General features: G+C 43.0%; 1 non-coding gene across 1 annotated transcript; it reads left to right on the top strand.

The window, feature by feature from the left end:
* The first annotated feature begins 5,955 nt into the window (after positions 1–5,955).
* On the top strand, positions 5,956–6,063 carry LOC125584836. The gene has a single exon (XR_007321743.1). It is a non-coding gene; the product is annotated as a small nucleolar RNA R71 (small nucleolar RNA).
* The last annotated feature ends 1,657 nt before the right edge of the window (positions 6,064–7,720 follow it).

Genomic DNA, 7,720 nt, shown 5'->3' with positions numbered 1-7,720 from the left:
TATATAGATATTAAAACACTTATATACCATGGATGAAAATGGGTCAAATCCATTGTATATCAACTCCCCCAAACTTACACAAACAGGCAGTCTCTCTGAAAGAGGTTTGAAAACAGCAGGGACTCACAGATTTAAAACATAGAAATCATCACCTCTACAATTTCGCAAACCACATCTAAAAAGTCCTAATAACAAAAGCACATTATGCAATATCCTAGCTTAGCAACCAAATTCAACTAGTTTACAACTCAGAAAATCATGTCTGACATTCCCCTCTACTAACCTCATTTGTTAGCATAAATATAAAAGTGCATGCTTTACCTTGGGAGTATCGATCACAGGATGCAAGGATTTTCAGATAAGTATCTGAAACTGCAGGTAAAAGTTAGTTCCTAATTTCTCTCTTGAGTCAAAGTATGCTTCCATTGCAGGATCAGTGACCAAGATTGGACAGGCTTCCATGAATCAATACTTAAAGGTGGTTGCCACCAAGCCCTGTTCACTTCTGTTTGACCTATATCCAAGAATTCTTTGTGAAGCGAGCCTTGAAGATTGCCGCCTCCAAGTCCCGTTCGAATTCTTTTATTAGAATCTTTATGAATCAAGCCTTAATGGTTTTAGCCACCAAGTCCTGTTCAGACTCTTCCTAACTAGATCCTAAGTCCTAATTAAGTAATAAATTTCGGATATTTTTTTTTTTTTTTTTTTAGATATCACTAACTACTCTAGGGTCGAAAATAGAGAGAGGAAATGTGATAAATGAATCTACACAAGGCGTTACCTTCCAGATTTGTCTGAAGAATCCGATCCCATGTATACCAAGCCCCAAGACAAGCGATTATGTCAGGTTTAATGTTGGAGGTCAGCTTTGGTTCCTTCAAATAATCAAGGCAAGTGTGTATAGTTGACAAGTTGGTCCACTTTAGCATATTTAGTACTATCTGCAATCAGTAAATCTAGAATGTTGCTAAAGAGTGGTTAGACATTCAAGTATAAATCAATAATAAGATCATAGTCCCTTTCACATAGCTAAGCATAACTTTATTAAAATCATTTTATAAGAATCAGAATAAATAATATCAGTAAACCTCCCCCCAGACTTAAATTACACTGTCCCAGTGTAACACAGTCGGAGTTATGGTGGAAATAAATCATAAGTACTCAATGTAACAAGTTAGGAAGATAAACCTGACCGGAGTGGGAATCGATCGATGTGCATCGGTATGCATCGATCGTCGTATGTGATTGTAGGTCGATCGATGTCGACGTCTCGTCCACGGTCGATATGTTGGTAATCATCCTACTTGGCTCTTGCAATAAATCTGAAAGAATGAAAACGAAAGTAAATAAGAAAACCAATTAAAATTACCTAATAGTGGGTTGCCTCCCACTCAGCGCTTTGTTATAGTCATTTAGCTTGACTGTGGAGGTATGTGGCTAATTGGTGGAAAGACAACTACTTGTTGGGAAAGATGCATCCACCTCATCTCTGTACATTTTGGACCAAGCTGCAATGAAACTTCTTCTGGCCTCATCATTTCTGGTCCATCTCTCATCCATCTTCTGTATTGCATTTGAGATGTTCTGTAGCCTTTCTAGGATGTTTTCAATGCTGAACTGATGCCATCCTATCTTGTCGTAGGCGTATGTTGATAGCACGTTCAGTTCCTCATGCATTGACTCCATTTTGTTTTGTATCAGCTGCTCGTCGTCTGGTGTAGACGTGGTATCGATCGATGCGACCAAGTGTTTATCGGTCGATGCTGGTACCTTACTGTCGATCGATTTGGAGCGTTTTTTGGTGATCGATGCTGATATCTGGTGTTGAGATGCGAGTTGCCTCTGAATGGCTTTGACTTCCTTCTGTAACCACTTTGCTTGGCTATCCAGTCCACCGAGTCTGACGTCAAATGGAAAGTAGATGTCATCACACCGCTTCTCAAGTCGTTCCTCCATGGTGTCTAGAGCTGTGTAAAGCTTTGATGTGATCTGATCAACTTCTGCTGTTGGGTAGGGAAGATGTTCTGTAGGTTTCTTGCCGTCGAGCGATGCCCTATGGAACCTATCGATAGATGTTGAACCTTCTTTCTGAAAATCATGTTGATCATTAAGCTTGCCAATGTCCCTCTGGACATTCATCATCTGTGTAGACAAGATGTCCAAGTATCGCATGATAGGTGATGTGAAACGGTCGTGCATATCCTCGTAGGTTTGTAACCTATCTTCCATGGCTGTGAACTTGCTGTCGATCGATGTGATGGTGAAGATATCGATCGATGTGGCTGGTTGTGGATCCTTCTTGCGAATGGTGTCCAAATCTTGCTGTAGGAGATCAATTCTCGTTCTTAACCAGTCCATGTTGTTTTTGAGAGGGTTGTAAACGTCGTTAATCCCCGTTTTGATGTATGCGATCTCCCATTCATCCTTCTTCTCTGCCAAACTTTCCGGTTCTGCAGGAATGTGGGATGTCTGTGGCTTGACGTCAATCGATGTTGCTTTGTTGGCGTCGATCGATGGTGATGTCGTAGCTTCTTTCTCAAGGTTGTACTGCATACTCTCAATCTCTGTCCTCATCTCTGCCATACTTCTAATAAGCTCATTGTAACCTCTGTCCAAAGGCTGATAAGTGTCATCTACCAATGTCTTGAGTTCATCTCCTACCTTTTCCTGAGCTCCACAAATACCAGTCACCATCTCATTAATCTCATCCTTGGTGTAGATCTCTGGTGCCAGTTTTGTAGGTGTGAAAGAAGTGGCATGTTCTGGAAGACAAAAGTTACTCTCTTCAAATAGGGATGCTGTCTCCAGAATTTTTCTGATGTTGTCCTTGGTAACATGGATCATCTCACCAGCTACGCTCCTTGCATATCCAGACTCATCTCTGTAGACACCATATTCGTCCTTCTGTTCCCATCTGAACTTTCTGGCTTCATAGATGTTAAAAGCGCGATGTCCAAATTCGTAACGTCTGTCGATCGATGGTGAAGGTGCCTTGTCGAGCGACATAGGTGTTACCCTGTCTAACGATGTAGGAGCAACTTTGTCGATCGATGCTTGGCCAACTGGTCGGCACGATTGGTGTGAACCAATTTATGTTGTGTCGGCCCCTGGATATTTGTCTGGAACAGCTGGAATGTTGTCTGGAATGTTGTCTGGAATGCTGCGTTGCTGCATAAATAAGTTGTCTGCTCCATTGGCCACCTGAAGAATGTCTGTTATGTCCTCTCTGGATACTTGTAGAATCCTTCCATCCATAGCTCTTGCATGGCCATCTGGGTCCCAGAAAATACCAAATTCATCAGGAGTTAGAAAACCGTAATCAATACTCATATTCTTCTTAGTAATTAAAGAAAGTTTAGGTTTAGAATGAGAATCGATCGATGTTGATACTGGAGTATCGATCGATGGTAGACGTTTGGATCGAATGCCCTTCCTTGATGTTCCTTTTGATTGGTTAGTGAGAGCATTCATCTATTCTGCTTCGGTGTCGTGATAAGTTATCTGGGGTGTAAAACTCCTTATATAGGTGTTGGTAAACCTACTTGGGATTGGAATATTCCCTTTCTCCTTTTTTAAGGCGGCGGCTTTAATATTGATCGATGTACAAGGTGTGGTATCGATTGATGCATAAGATCGTTTTGCTGGATGAGGGTGGGTATCGACCGATGCTGAGTAGACTCTGTCGATCGATGGTGGAGACGTGTTGTTGAAGGAATGGCTTGAATATCTATCATCCTGCATAGTAATCTCTATAGCTCTTTCCTTCCAGTAATCCTCATCATACTCCTTAGTAGGATCCTCATTGGATGAAGGAATTACAGTCTCTACTGCAAAACTTTCGTGGAATCCACTGTCTGCGTATGGAATAGTCATCATGTCCTCTTTTGTTGGGTTGTTGAAAGGCAAAGTTTGGTTAACACTGATCTGGTAATGTGAAATGGTCAACCGGATGCTTCCCGTCGAGCGACGTGGGATAGTGTTCATCGGTCGTCGGTGAGTCATTGGAATCGATCGATGATGCAGTGTGAGTGTCGATCGATTCTGAGTACTCTATTTCGTACTCTGCTCCACAATGGCATGATGCAATGTAGCCACGATCATTTCCAAGCTCCACGAGGTTGACATGTTGTCTCAGAACTCGAATTGGGTCATAGTGGACGTCTGGATCTATCAGTGTCAGACACAATCTGTTGGTGTTCATGTCACATACAGCTCCTACTGTAGCCAGGAAAGCTCTTCCAAGCAGAAGTGAAGAGTTCTAGTTAAGCTTGATGTCCAGGACATGAAAATCTACTCGGACAAGGGCATTACCAATCTGTACATCAAGGTCTCCATGATTCCTCCTGAGCTTCTTTCTGAAAGGTCCACGAAGGTGAAAGATTCTGATGAGGGCTCTGTTTTCAGACCCAGCTGGTCTGCCATAACCACACATGGTGTTGCATACTTCCCAGGATCACTCTTATTCTTCAATGTGATCCTTAGTTTCATCCTTTCCCTGACATGATGAACACATTCTCCCAATGTCCTCCTCAGTCTCCTTAGTCTCTCTGAAGAACATCCACAACCGGTGTGTGAAATAAACTTCATCAAAAGGTTTCTCCACTGGGATTTTGAGGACTCTCTTAGTGAAACCATCCATCTCCTTCTCATTAGCTTCCCTCTTAAGGTTCTTAGGAATCTTCTCCTTCCTTTTTCTTAACCTTCTTCCTTCAGTTGCCTCATCAACTTGCATAGGCTCTGGTGTAGTGTCTGAAGGGTTGGTTGTAGGTTCTGGTGGGTTTGCTAAAGGTTTAGGTGGTGGTCTGAGTGCGTTGATTCGGTCATTATCAATTGATGGTAACCGCACTCGGTAGGTGAGAGGTGTCCGTCGATCGATGGGAGGTGAGGGGGGTCGATTGATATCCGTTTCTCTCTGTCGGTCGACTGCTGGCTCATGCGGTCAATCGATTTTGACGTAGAAAGGGGAGGGTGGGTGAGGATGTTTTTCTGCGAATTCCTCATGAGTCATGATTCGAACTGCACTACACTCCGCAATCGATTCAGCAGATGACGTCGATCGATGTTTAGAGTAATATGTTGATCGATCTCCATCATGGTCTATCGAGTGATGTGTATCCATTGACATCATTCGACACCAATGTGATCTGCCGAAACTCATGGAGCTTTCAACTTCGAAGTCTCCTTCTCCAAGCTTCTCATGCTTCACCACTTGCCAAAAATCATCATCTATGATGGCATTTACGTGGTGTTTTGCTTTCTCAACTGCTGCCTCTCTAGCCAAGGCTTCTTGCCTCTTTACAGTGTCTCTAGTCTGAACCACTTGCATTTCAAGCTTCCTCACCTGAGTCCCTAAGGTCTCAATTCTTGTGTTCAGACTGTTGTAGGTAGAATCTATCTTCCCATTGAAATCCACAGTGAGTTGTTGTTGTCTTTCCAGAACTCTGTCAAGCATCGCTTCAATCTTGCTTTCCTGAGTCTGTGGTGGTGGATTCTGGTAGAATGAGTTTTCATAGCCTCTGCTATTGTTGCTGAAAGGTTTCTGGAACTGTGAACTCTGGTTACTCCTCTGACCATTGCCAAAGAAGTTTCTGTTTCCACCCTGGTTTCCAGACCTCTGAAATCCAGTACCTCCAATGTCGTTCACATCTTTCTTCTCCTTCCATGTCTACAGCTTCTTCTCCTTCAGCTGAACAGACCTACTTCCTAAGAAGCTCATGAACCACATCTAACTTTTATCTAACTTCGTCCATCTGCTCCTTCCCTAGGGATGCAACAGACTTCTTCCTCTCAAAGTCAGTGTTCTTGGTGCTGCTGATGTTTGCTAGATTTTCTATCAGTCTCACAGCCTCCACCGGATTCCTGGTGTTGAAGTTTCTCTCGCTAGCTGTATCAAGAGACATCTGATACCTCAAGGCGATACCTCTGAAGAAAGTGCTCAGCAGTTGCACTTCGTTGAATCCGTGGTGTGGACAGTCTCGCTGGAAAAACTTGAATCTGATCCACGCATCTTTGAAAGACTCTCCAGTCTCCTGCGCGAATGTAGCGATTTTGCTCCTCAAGTCTTCAGCGCGTGCCTCATCTTATAAGTTTCGCAAGAAAACATTCTTGATGTCGGCCCAGGATGTTAGAGATCCTGTGGGTAGCTGCTAAGCCAGTGCATCGCTTCTCCAGTCAGAGAATACTTGAAGAGATTGCACAATAGGTAGTCCTCGGGGACTCCATCCATACAAATAGCGGCGATAAGATCCTCGAACCTCTCCAGATGGTCCATAGGATGCTCGTGCGGTAACCCCGAGTAGGGTATCTGCGACACGAGTGTGTAGTACTGAGGCTTCAGCTCGAAATTTTGCTTCTGAATCTCTGGAAGTCGAATAGTTGATCTGTTGCGTAGTACTTATCTGGACGATTGTAGTCATCCAGTGCCCTTGGTCGAGCAGCCTCTTCTACAGGTTGAGCAGCTCATGTAGCATCAGTATCAGGGATTACATTCCCCTGAGCGTCTACTTTCTGACCTGTTGCATTACGCAGATGACCATCCTGGTCATGCAGGTTTCCATTCTCCTCCTGTCTAAGGATAACAATCGTAACCATGTTTCACGATTGATGATCGATCGATGTACGCGGTGTAGTATCGATCGATGTCGAACGATGTAGATCGGTCGACGATGAAGGTCGGATGTCGGTCGACGGTTGGGTGCGAGAATCAGTCGACGTTAAAGCTGCTGCGTCGAGCGATGTGGAACGTTGGTCTTTGCGGATCGTGCGTTCCAAGTGAGTAGGATCTTCTGAGAATAGCAGGTGTTTGTCCTTGTAGCTTCTTGTACTGCTGGGCATGCACCTGAAAAGACAAGAATTTTTTTTGTGTCAAAATGGGGGTAGAGAAGAGAATAAGAATCAATAACACTAAATCTAATGGCGATCAAAGCTCCCCGGCAACGGCGCCAAATTTGATACCACTCAAATTACCCTAAGGTGTGAATTACTCTCTCAGATAAGAGGTTCAGTTGCAGTACTTAGGGATCGAATCCACAAGGAGCTAGGGAACCTATTAAATCTAGTCAGGTTATTAATTCTAGGTGTTTGTTGTTTTATGGTTTAAAAGTAAATAGAATTCCTAATTGAGCAAGTCTATTGCTCGACTAAAAAGATGATTGGGGGTGTAACTATATTGGAAGATATTAGATGCAGGGTTTCTATTCAGGTGTTAGAGAATATAATCCTATAGATGCCTAACAGTTGCATGCATGAAATATTAATGCTCAATTCCTTAATCACAGTGATCAGCGATGACAATGTTTCACTGGTTAACTAACTAGATCTTGATCTCAACTGTCGTCTTTTGATAACAAGAAAGTGTCGATCGATGATCCTATATGGATATCGATCGATACACCTTTCGCAATATCGATCGATTTTCAGAAGACAATATCGATCGATACCTTCTAGCTAAGCTCTAGGCGCGGGTTGATAATGCTCACTAGTCTCCTAGATCAGCGGTTAGCTCTCTCTAGCAGTCCTAGCATGACATATTAGATTCAGGACAGGATGATCAAGGATGCTTGACACATGCAAATTCCTAGGTTCATGTTCAAGTTAGCAAAGCTAAAACAAGCATTAAGAACAATCAATCAATGAATATCACTACTCAAAAAATCTATAGTTGGGGCTAATCCCTCTAACCTATTTGAACACTGAATATAACAAGTAAACTACTCAGACA

This window comes from Brassica napus, chromosome C3, assembly GCF_020379485.1.
Source record: "Brassica napus cultivar Da-Ae chromosome C3, Da-Ae, whole genome shotgun sequence".
In the NCBI taxonomy this organism is placed as follows: domain Eukaryota; kingdom Viridiplantae; phylum Streptophyta; class Magnoliopsida; order Brassicales; family Brassicaceae; genus Brassica; species Brassica napus.
Note: the sequence above shows the minus strand (reverse complement) of the source record. Positions and strands in the feature narration are given on the sequence as shown.